The following is a 13,179-nucleotide window of genomic DNA, read 5'->3' as shown; positions in this document are numbered from 1 at the left end:
GGAAAATTGTGCACAAATATTAGAAGAAGAATGCTAGAAAATGTTTGGCATAAATGATGAGCATGGTTACAATATTGTTAGTATGAATTCTTTGAATATCCATGATGCTAATGATATGCAAAGCCATAAGCTTGGGGATACTATATTTGATGAATATGATATTTTTAGTCCCCCAAGATTTGATGTGCAAATTTGTTATAATGATTGCATGCCTCCTATTTATGATGATTATAATGATAAAAGTGGATTTGGAGAGGTCATGACTTTATTTAGTGGTGAATCCACCATTTTGGATGAGGCTTCAATTGACTATGATAACAAAGTTGCTATCTATGATGATTATGGTGATGACATGTATGCTATAAAGAATAATGATAACCATGGAACTTGTCATCGTGATTTTAATTTTCACTCCCATGATAGTTATTTTGTTGAGTTTGCTCCCACAACTATTGATGAGAATAAATTTGCTTATGTGGAGAGTGACAAAATTTCTATGCTTATGCGTCATGAAAAGAATGCTTTATGTGATAGTTATATTGTTGAATTCATTCGTGATGCTACTGAAAATTATTATGAGGGAGGAACATATGCTTGTAGGTATTGCAATAATATCAAGTTTCTTCTCCATGTGTTGAAATTTTTGAAGTTTTGCTTGTTTTGCCTTCCTATGCTAGTTGATTCTTGTTCCCATAAGTTGTTTGCTCACAAAATCCCTATGCATATGAAGTGGGTTAGGCTTAAATGTGCTTGCCATGTGTTTCATGATGCTTTTGTTATGTTTCAATTCTTATCTTTTATGCGAGCATCATTGAAATCATCATGCCTAGCTAAAAGGCATTAAAGAAAAGCGCTTGTTGGGAGACAGCCCAACACTTTTACCTACTGTTTTTCTATGTTCACATGATTAGGCTATTGTATTAATCATGTTTTATTGCTTTTGTTTCAATAAAGTGCCAAGTAAAGCCTTTGGGATGGTCTATGGTGATAGTTGATTTGATCTTGACAAAAACAGAAACTTTTGCGCTCAGGAAAATAATTCTCATTCTTAACAAAAGCGTGATAAAATGCTGATTCTTTTTGCAGAAGATTAATATAAAAATTTCCCAGGTGTTCCTAATTTTTCAGAATTTTTGGAGTAGCAGAAGTATGGTTGGAGTACAGATTACTACAGACTGTTCTGTTTTTGACAGATTCTGTTTTCAATGCATAGTTTGCTTGTTTTCTAGTTTCCATGGCTTATATTGCTCAATATAAATTGTGTAAATGATAGGCTACAGTAGGAATTGTGTGAGAACAATCATGAATCTTGTCTTTGACAGTTCCAAAAGTGAAATGGTTTGCTCTTTATCATACTAATCTATCTCACGAAGTTCCGTTAAGTTTTGTGTGATTGGAGTTTTCAAGTTTTGGGTGAGATGTCGATATGAGGAGAATAAGGAGTGAGAAGACCCTAAGCTTGGGGATGCACAAGGCACCCCAAGTTAATATCTAAGGAAGATCCAAGCAACTAAGCTTGGGGATGCCCCGGAAGGCATCCCCTCTTTCGTCTCCAACATTATCGGTAACCTCACTTGGAGCTATGTTTTCATTCATCACATGATATGTGTTTTGCTTGGAGTATCAATTTATTTTGTTAGGATTTGCTTGCTGTTATTTAGAATAATGTTTTGCATCGTTTATTTCAATAAAAGTGGCATGTATAGCCTTTACTATGCTTATTTTGCAAGCCTACATGTTGCTGTCTGAAAACAGAAAGTTTACCGCTGTTGCAAAAATTCACTAGAAAAATCAGAATGTGATAAAATGTTGAAACTTTTTGCAAAATAAGCTCTGATAAATTTTATACAGTGTGTAAAATTTTCATAATTTTTTGGAGTTTAATAAGTATTGATACTCTTGTATTCTTTACAAACTGTACTGTTTTGGCAGATTGTTGTTATGTTTGCATAGTTTGCATATGTTTGCTTGTTTAATGATTCTATTTGAGTATAGGAGTATTAAATATGTAGAGGCATTTAGTATGCAATGTTGAATAATAATTTTAGTGATTTGCTACAGTAGAGAATGATAAGGTTTTTCATTGGTTTATACTAACTTATCTCACGAGTTCTTGTTGAGTTTTATGTGGATGAAACTTTTGCGATTTAGGAAAACCGTGATATGAGAAGAATTAAGGAGACACAAAATCTCAAGCTTGGGGATGCCCAAGGCATCCCAAGATAATATTTCAAGAGGTCTCAAGCATCTAAGCTTGGGGATGCCCCGGTAGGCATCCCACCTTTCTTCTTCAACAATTATCGGTTAGTATCGGTTGAGCCTAAGTTTTTGCTTCTTCACATGATGTGTGCCATCCTTGGAATGTCATTTTATTTTGTTTTGCTTGATGTTTTAATAAAATGCTTATATCTGAAAGTTTTTAAATAAAATAGAGTCCTCAAATAGTTGCCAGGGAGGCTAAGTAAGCGGGGCATTCACATCCCGTCAAGAAGCTCTTTTCTATGTCATTTATGAAGGAAATATGCCCTGGAGGCAATAATAAAGTTGTTATTTATATTTCCTTATATCATGATAAATGTTTATTATTCATGCTAGAATTGTATTAACCGGAAACTTAGTACATGTGTGAATACATAGACGAACAGAGTGTCCCTAGTATGCCTCTACTAGATGATACGTCTTCAACGTAACTATAATTTTTGATTGTTCCATGCTATTATATATTCTGTTTTGGATGTTTAATGGTCTTATTCATACACTTTTATATTATTTTTGGGACTAACCTATTAACCGGAGTCCCAGCCCAAATTGCTGTTTTTTGCCTATTTCAGGGTTTCGCAGAAAAAAGATATCAAACAGAGTCCAAACGGAATGAAACCTTCGGGGGCGTGCTTTTTGGAACAAACGTGATCCAAAGGACTTGGAGTGGACGTCAAGCAACCAATGAGGAGGCCACGAGGCAGGGGGCGCGCCTACCCCCTGGGAGCGCCCTCCACCCTCGTGGGCCCCTCGTGGCTCCACCGACCTACTTCTTCCTCCTATATATATCTACGTACCCCCAAACCATCGGGGAGCACCACGAAAACCTAATTCCACTGCCGCAACCTTCTGTACCCATGAGATCCCATCTTGGGGCCTTTTCCGGCGTCCTGCCGGAGGGGGCATTGATCACGGAGGGCTTCTACATCAACACCATAGCCTCTCCGATGATGTGTGATTAGTTTACCTCAGACCTTCGGGTCCATAGTTATTAGCTAGATGGCTTCTTCTCTCTCTCTCTTTGGATCTCAATACAAAGTTCTCCTTGATTCTCTTGGAGATCTATTCGATGTAATCTTCTTTTATGGTGTGTTTGTCGAGATCCGATGAATTGCGGGTTTGTGATCAAGATTATCTATGAACAATATTTGAATCTTCTCTGAATTCTTTTATGTATGATTGGTTATCTTTACAAGTCTCTTCGAATTATGAGTTTGGTTTGGACTACTAGATTGATCTTTCTTGCAATGGGAGAAGTGCTTAGCTTTGGGTTCAATCTTGCGGCGCTCGATCCCAGTGACAGTAGGGGAAACGACACGTATTGTATTGTTGCCATCGAGGATAAAAAGATGGGGTTTATATCATATTGCATGAGTTTATCCCTCTACATCATGTCATCTTGCTTAAAGCGTTACTCCGTTCTTATGAACTTAATACTCTAGATGCATGCTGGATAGCGTCGATGTGTGGAGTAATAGTAGTAGATGCAGGCAGGAGTCGGTCTACTTGTCACAGACGTGATGCCTATATACATGATCATACCTAGATATTCTCATAACTATGCTCAATTTTATCAATTGCTCGACAGTAATTTGTTCACCCACCGTAATACTTATGCTATCTTGAGAGAAGCCACTAGTGAAACCTATGGCCCCCGGGTCTATTTTCCATCATATTAATCTTCCGTCAACAAGCTATTTCTATCTTTGTTTATTTTGCAATCTTTACTTTTAATCTTTATCATAAAAATACCAAAAATATTATCTTATCATCTCTATCAGATCTCACTTTTGCAAGTGGCCGTGAAGGGATTGACAACCCCTTTATCGCGTTGGTTGCAAGGTTCTTATTTGTTTGTGTAGGTGCAAGGGACTTGAGCATGGCCTCCTACTGGATTGATACCTTGGTTCTCAAAAACTGAGGGAAATACTTACGCTACTTTGCTACATCACCCTTTCCTCTTCAAGGGAAAACCAACGCAGTGCTCAAGAGGTAGCAAGAAGGATTTCTGGCGCCGTTGCCGGGGAGTCTACGCACAAGTCAAGACATACCAAGTACCCACCACAAACTCTTATCCCCGCATTACATTATTTGCCATTTGCCTCTCGTTTTCCTCTACCCCACTTCACCTTTGCCATTTTATTCGCCCTCTTTTTCCGTTCGTCCTTTTGTTTGCTCGTGTTGCCATGTGCCTTCTATATGCTTGCATCTTCGCTTGCTTAAAATCTATTGTTATGGATCCTCATCCACTTGCTAATCTCTTTAAGAGATCCAATTATGATGAACCTATTGCTAGTGAGTTGAGTGCACTAGATTACCTTTATGAGGCTTTGCTTGAAATTCGTGAATCTGAAAATTGTGATGAAGTACTTTATGAAGCGATTCACGATAGATCTTTGAATAAAAAGCATGATTGCAATGATTTTATTATAAATTCTATTGATGTAAATTATGATAATAATATGCAAAACCCTAAGCTTGGGGATGCTAGTTTTGTTATGTCCTCTACTTGTTGCAATGATCATGATTGGGGTGATTCTTCTTACGATCTTGAAAATTTACTTACTCCCCATGATGAATATGAAATTGATAATAATGTTTGCAATAATATTGAAAGTGGGTTTGGAAGAGTGTCAACTTTAGATCCCACATATTTGGAAAATGTTCAATCTTATGAAATTTTTGATAAAAGTGGGTTTGGAGAGGTCATGACTTTAGTTAATGTTGATCCCACTATTTTGGAAGAGTGTCAACTTCGCATGCATGTGGATCGTGTTGAAAATATTTTATGTGATAGCTATTTTGTTAAATTTGCTTATGATCCCACATGTAATTATTATGAGAGATGAAAATATGGTTGTAGAAATTTTCATGTTGCTAAATTACCTCTCATTATGTTAAGATTGCTATTGTTTCTTTCCTCTTCCTTGCATATGCTAGTTCTTGCTTGCTATGATAATTTGTTTGCCTATAAGATGCCTATGCATAGGAAGTATGTTAGACTGAGATGTGTTTTTCATATGCTTTATGATGCTCTCTTTGTGCTTCAATTCTTGTCTTTCATGTGAGCATCATCGAAATTATCAATGCCTAGCTAGGGGCGTTAAACGATAGCGCTTGTTGGGAGGCCACCCAATTTTATTTTAGTTTTTTTTGCTTTTTGGTTCTGTTTAGGAATAAATAATCCATCTAGCTTCTGTTTAGATGTGGTTTTGTGTTTTAATTAGTGTTTGTGCCAAGTTAAACCTATAGGATCTTCTTGGATGGTAGTTATTTGATCTTGCTGAAAATTCCAGAAACTTTCTGTTCACAAAAACAATTGTTAAAAATCACCAGAACGTGATAAAATACTGATTCCAATTGCAGTAGATCAATAAACAAATTATCTAGGTCTTCCTATTTTGGTAGAATTTTTAGAGTTCCAGAAGTTTGCGTTAGTTACAGATTACTACAGACTCTTCTGTTTTTGACAGATTCTATTTTTCACGTGTTGTTTGCTTATTTTAATGAATCTATGGCTAGTAATGGAGTTTATGAACCATAGAAAATTTGGAATACAGTAGGTTTAACACCAATATAAATAAATAATGAGTTCATTACAGTACCTTGAAGTGGTGTTTTGTTTTCTTTCGCTAACGGAGCTCACGAGATTTTCTATTAAGTTTTGTGTTGTGAAGTTTTCAAGTTCTGGGCAAAGATTTGATGGATTATGGAACAAGGATTGGCAAGAGCCTAAGCTTGGGGATGCCAAGGCACCCCAAGGTAAAATTCAAGGATAATAAAAAGCTTAAGCTTGGGGATGCCCCGGAAGGCATCCCCTCTTTCGTCTTCGTCTATCGGTAACTTTACTTGGAGCTATATTTTTATTTACCACATGATATGTGTTTTGCTTGGAGCGTCTTGTATGATTTGAGTCTTTGCTTTTTAGTTTGTCACAATCATCCTCGCTGTACACACCTTTTGAGAGAGACACACATGATTCGGAATTTGTTAGAATACTCTATGTGCTTCACTTATATCTTTTGAGCTATATAGTTTTTGCTCTAGTGCTTCACTTATATCTTTTAGAGCACAGTGGTGGTTGTATTTTATAGAAATTATTGATCTCTCATGCTTCACTTATATTATTTTGAGAGTCTTAAACAGCATGGTAATTTGCTTTAATTGTGAAATTAATCTTCCATATTGAGTTCATTGAATATCATGAGAAGTTTGATACTTGATAAGTGTTTTGAGATATAAAGGTGGTAATATTAGAATGTGCTAGTTGAGTAATTGTGAAATTGAGAAATACTTGTGTTAAAGTTGGCAAGTCCCGTAGAATGCACGTATGGTAAAAGTTGTGTGACAATTTTGACACATAAGGTGTTCTTTTATTGCTTTCCTTATGAGTGGCGGTCGGGGACGAGCGATGGTCTTTTCCTACCGATCTATCCCTCTAGGGGCATGCGTAGTAGTACTTTGCTTCCAGGGCTAATAAACTTTTGCAATAAGTATATGAGTTCTTTATGACTAATGTGAGTCCATGGATTATACGCACTCTCAACCTTCCACAATTTTCTAGCCTCTACGGTACCGCGCATTCCCCTTTCTCACCTTGAGAGTTGGTGCAAACTTCGCCGGTGCATCCAAACCCCGTGATATGATACACTCTATCACACATAAACCTCCTTATATCTTCCTCAAAACAGCCACCATACCTAGCTATCATGGCATTTCCATAGTCATTCCGAGATATATTGCCATGCAACTTTCCACCGTTCCGTTTATTATGACACGCTTCATCATTGTCATATTGCTTTGCATGATCATGTAGTTGACATCATATTTGTGGCAAAGCCACCATTCATAATTTTTCATACATGTCACTCTTGATTCATTGCCACTAGTAGAAAACAGGGCTTACGTTCGGGCCAGTTAAGCCCATTAGTCCCGGTTCAGTCACGAACCGGGACCCATGGGCCCATTGGTCCCGGTTTGTGAGGCCAGGGGCCTGCCGGGCCTCGTGGGGGCATTGGTCCCGGTTCGTCTGGCCCCTTTGGTCCCGGTTGGTGGGACGAACCGGGACCAATGGGCCTCGCTCCTGGCCACCACCATTGGTCCCGGTTGGTGGCTTGAACCGGGACCAAAGGCTGCCCTTTAGTCCCGGTTCATGCCACGAACCGGGACCAATGAGGTGCCTATATATACCCCTCGCCCGCGAGCAGAGCACTCCAGTGCTCTGTTTTTCTCTGGCCGGCGAGGGGAGGGCTTTGTGGTGCTCTAGCTCACCTCCTATGCACATGAGGTGTTCGATGAAATGCTCCAGCCACACGAAGTGCATCCAGTTTTTGCCGTAACCCTCTCGACTTTCTTGCACATGCTATGTGGATGAAATGATGATACCATGCCAACTTTCAACCTTTTCAGAGTTCATTTGAAATGCTTTTCAATTTCAGGGTCTTATAGCTCAAAATAATCAATAAATGCATGAAAAATAACAAATGAAGTCAGAAAGGGTTGAAAATTGATGATTTGGCTTTGAATGGTGCATTTTGAACACACAAAAAGTCAGGAGTTCAAATAAGTTTTAAAAAATGAAATCCCTTTGTAACAGACGAGTTTCCGTATGAAATCCTGATACTTCGAAAGAGATTGTCCGTTTTGTACACGAAGTGCATCCAGTTTTTGCCGTAACCCTCTCAACTTTCTTGCAGATGCTATGTGGATGAAATGATGATACCATGCCAACTTTCAACCTTTTCAGAGTTCATTTGAAATGCTTTTCAATTTTAGGGTCTTATAGCTCAAAATAATCAGTAAATGCATGAAAAATGGTGCATGAAAAATAACAAATAAAATAAATAAGTAATTAGAAACAAAATAAAATAAACTTTAATAAAATATATAAGTAGAAACAAAATAAAATAAACTTTAATAACATAAATTAAATTTATGAAACTAAAATTATCAAAGTATTTTCTGTTCAAAACATTATAAGCAACCTCTAGTATTATTGAAACTAAAATTATATAAAATTGATGCAACTAAAATTACCGAAGTATTTTCTGTTCAAAATCATTGAAAGCAAAAAGAATTTTCATAAAGAACTTTTTTAGAAACTTTAATAGCAAAAATAATTATCATAAAGTAAAATAAATAAGTAATTAGAAACAAAATAAAATAAAATAAATAAGTTTTTTGTTGTAAGTAGAAACAAAACAAAATAAATAAAGCAAAAAAGAAAACAAAAAAACAGGCAAAAAAAATTATGCCACCTACTGGGCCACCACGGCCTGAATACGACTAGAAACCCATCCATGGGCCAGGATTCAGGCCCGCAGAAGGCCCGGTAGGCCCATCAGGCATAGCAGTGACAATTAGGTCTGTAAGCCTGCAATGGAGAGGAGCTCGAGAGGGTTGGCGCAGCAGCGCTTATAAACCACTCTCGAGCTCTCTCAACTAGCGAGGTGGGACTAAACTTTGGCCGCGACGCGGACAGCACATGACCTTTGGTGCCACCAACCGGTACCAATGCACCCCTTTAGTCCCGGTTGGTGCCACCAACCGGGACCAATGCTAGTTAAAGAGCAATTAATCAAGTCTCATGCTCTTAAGAAGATGGCAGACCTGTTCAGGAGGTGGAAGAATGAGCTGAAAGCGTTTGTCGACAAAGAAGAGACACCAGAATTCATCGGCCGGTATGAGAAGATCAGAGATCACTGGCCCGCATTTGTGGCCCACAAGACATCGGAAAAGATTAAGAAGATGTCAGCGACAAACAAGAAGAATGCTGTGAAGAAGAAGCTTCACCATCGCACGGGGTCAGGTGGCTACCTCAAAGCCCGGCCTAAGTGGGCCAAGGCTGAGAATCATCTGCTTGATAAAGGGATCGAACCACAGACAATGAACTGGCCAGACCATTGCCGGACTTGGTTCTTCAGGGCTGGCGGTAAATTGGACCCTGTATCAGGGAGGTGCGTTTGGACGGACGAGCTTTTGAGAATACCAGTCAAGAGGCTTCAGCACTATATCGATGCAGCGCAGGAAGGGACGTTCGTTCCAGACAGAGAGAACGACGAGCTCACAATGGCCCTCGGGAATCCTGAGCACCCTGGACGGACACGAGGCACGCCAGGCTCCGTTCCGTGGAAGGCTGGTTTTCCGGACGCAGGCGGTTACAAAAGCCAGGAGAGGAGGAAAAAAGTGGAGCAGACCCAAATTCAGAAGCTGCACGAAAGGGTTCAAGCGCTAGAGGAACGAGACGGCAATCGACATGCCGCAACTACCCCCGAAGCTACCCCGCCATCTCAGCGAAGAAGCAGCGTGGCTTCCACCGAGCTACTTCAGCCGGAGCATGTCTTGACGGCTACTGCTAGCTACCCCGTGGATGCTATCACGGAGTCTCAACATTGCCACCTTATGACGCAATGGCAGAACTTCAAAGTCGAGGCGGCTGTTGGCTCTGATTTACCTCCTGAACCCGGCGCAACCTACCACTGCCCGCCGATTCCAGAAGAATATGCTAGGGTGATGGTGGATGAAATAACGGAGGGATTTGAGGACCTCTGGCTTGACCACCCTACCGGTGAAGGGGAGACTCGGCTGGGTTCTGCTCTGAAGACTCCATGCCTATGGCGGAAGGACCTCATCAACCTTCCGAACTGGACGCCTCCGGCGAGTAAGGGCACTCCGCCTCCTCCTCCGCCTCCTCCTCCGGCAAGTGATCAGGGCACTCAGCCTCCTTCTCCGGCGCGTGGCGGCACTCCGCCTCCTCCTCCGACGAGTGATCAAGGCACTCAGCCTCCTTCTCCGACGCGTGGCGGCACTCCGCCTCCTTCTCCGCCTGCGCCGGTGCACCAGAGCAGCCAGCCTCCTCCTTCTCCGCCTCGTCAGTAAGAGCGGAAGAGACCCGCCGCCGCTCCGGCTGCTCCAGCGCGTCGTAGTCCTTCTCCTCCGCCTCGTAAGCAAGGAAAGAAGGCAGCCGCAGCCGCTCCGTCTGCTCTGCCGGCGTCTAGCAGTACAGCCAGAGGCAATACAGATTCGGCCCTTCTCTGAAGACTCCACAGAAGTTACCATATGAGAGGACCGAGGAGGAAACCACGAAGATCGTGCGAGCTGAAGTGACAAACTTCTTTGAAGGGGTGAAAGCAAATAAACATCCACCTCCGGAGGAGAAGGTAGATCCGGTGAAAGCGAAGCGCACTCTGGCTGCCCTGACAAAACCACCAAAGTCTCCGCCGAAAGGAAACTATGAGCGCATTATTGCAAAGACATTTGCCGAAGCGGAGCGGTCGGGAAGTACTGTCAGTGATCAAAGGTTAAAAGAACGACGAGCTGGGAAAAAAATTGCCCAGCTCGGCGAACAAGCGAACCAATCGTGCCCCCCGCTCAAGGTGTCTAGCGACATCGTCGCTAATGATCCGAGGATGGTGCCCGGTTATAGCAATCTTGGAGATTACCTGCCCGACGATGTACATTGTGATATCTTGGAGGTGGACGAACACAAATACCATTACGGGAAGCCTCTCGTCAAAGATGAAAGATCTCTAACAATGATGATGCGAAGATTACATGATTGGTACATGAAAACCTGCAGAGAGTCTGGGGGGAGGAATACTTTGACGCTGAGAGTTAAACCGGAGCATGACCTCATTGGAATTGAACTGTTGAATGTTCCATTTGAGGAGTTCTTCCAGTTTTTCAATCAAAAGGCCGTCGATAAATCAACGATCACTTGCTACTGTCTGTAAGTAGTACTACTTCTGTCATTAAGTCTCTCTATATAGGTCAGCTCTTTCATTGCATGTATTTATAATTATCCTCACTATATTATGCAGATTGAAGATCGCCGAATTGAAGAAAAGACAAATCGGTGATATTGGGTTCATTAACACAAATCTCATAGATGCAACTGAGGTTAAATATCATGCCGAAAATACCGAGGCCAACTTGCTACGATCGTTGGTAATAAATGAAAACAAAGATATAATACTCTTTCCTTACAACTTCAAGTGAGTCTTACTGTCTTGTGCATATTCGGTTTCCCTTATTAGTCCAGGTTATAGTACCGTCTTAGACTCGAGACGAAAAGATCCCCAGGACTATGCGTACATGACTCAAACGCTCGAGAAGTAAGTTAAATCGATCATTATCCACCATATCAGCAACTTTGTTCATTTCCTGATATCAAGTAATTGTTTTCTTTGTCTGGCAGGGTTTGGAGAAAATTCACCAAAAAAGCTCCGGGACTGCCGAAGAAGCTACAATTTAGACACCCGAAAGTAAGTACTATAGTAGCATGTTCCGCGCATCTCCTAGTGATTCAAGCGCTAGTTTCGTCAATACCATTTAGCATGCTTGCTTATCAGTTTGATTGACCTCTATTTCTTGTAAAGTGGTTGTGGCAGGAACCCGGGAATAATTACTGTGGATACAACGTTTGCGAGTCCATCCGCTACACGACCTGTGAGCGGGGCTACTCTGATGAACAATATGAAGTGCGTAAGCAATAATATTCACAATTTTATTTTATTACCATCATTTGTGTTGAGTTTCATTTATTCATATATATATATATATATATATATATATATATATATATATATATATATATATATATATATATATATATATGTATTGACCCCCTTCTTCAAATTAGATCTTTCGGATGCGGGATGAACTCTTAGCACCAGATCGTATGTGAGCAATTCAAGAGGAATTGGTGGCATTCTTCCTTGACCACGTGATCGCTGAAAACGGAGAATACTATGTGGACCCTATGTTCTTATAATTTAATTAGGAGATTATATTGTAAGAGATAATTATTGTATATATGTAGCCGGTAGTGCCGGATAGATATACGAGAACTTGTTGTTCGACCAATCTCTCGGAGAAGGAGAGGTGGTCGATATCACTTCTCTCTGTATGCATATGTTCATGACGATCTTCTGTTTCCTTTATTTGATTACTAGCTAGCGTGTCTAGTCCTCTCCATACGTATATAGTACGTAGCGTCGACCAAGCACGGAGATAAGAGAGGACACTTCTCTCTATTAATTAGCTAGCTAACACAATATATGAAACACCTAAATTAACCCCCCAAAACCCCCACCCCCCATTTAAAAAAAAACCCAGCCCCTGAAATGCTGACGCGTGGATGCCTATTGGTCCCGGTTAGTGCCACCAACCGGGACCAAAGGCCCTCCTGCCTGGGCTCGCCGCACCGGCCACGTGGAGGCCCATCTGTCCCGGTTCGTGTAAGAACCGGGACTAAAGGGCTAGGGCATTAGTAACGACCCTTTAGTCCCGGTTCAAAAACCGGGACAAAAGGCCCTTACCAACCGGGACAGATGACCCTTTTTCTACTAGTGTGGTTCTATCGCCGTGCTTTGCATACAAGTGGCTAGTGGGTGTCTGTTTCTCCAACTTTAGTTGAATTGAGTGTGACTACGTCCGGTCCTTGTTGAAGGTTAAAACAGCACACTTGACAAAAATTGTTGTGGTTTTGATGCGTAGGTAAGAACGGTTCTTGCTAAGCCCGTAGCAGCCAAGTAAAACTTGCAACAACAAAGTAGAGGACGTCTAACTTGTTTTTGCAGGGCTTGCTGTGATGTGATATGGTCAAGACGTGATGATATATAAATTATTGTATGAGATGATCATGTTTTGTAATAGTTATCGGCAACTGGTAGGAGCCATATGGTTGTCGCTTTATTGTATGAAATGCAATCGCCATGTAATTGCTTTACTTTATCACTAAGCGGTAGCGATAGTCATAGTAGCAATAGTTGGCGAGACAACAACGATGCTTCGATGGAGATCAAGGTGTCAAGCCGGTGACGATAGTGATCATGACGGTGCTTTGGAGATGGAGATCAAAGGCACAAGATGATGATGGCCATATCATATCACTTATATTGATTGCATGTGATGTTTATC

This window comes from Aegilops tauschii, chromosome 2 (assembly GCF_002575655.3).
Source record: "Aegilops tauschii subsp. strangulata cultivar AL8/78 chromosome 2, Aet v6.0, whole genome shotgun sequence".
Lineage (NCBI taxonomy): Eukaryota > Viridiplantae > Streptophyta > Magnoliopsida > Poales > Poaceae > Aegilops > Aegilops tauschii.
This window is presented reverse-complemented; position numbering follows the sequence as displayed.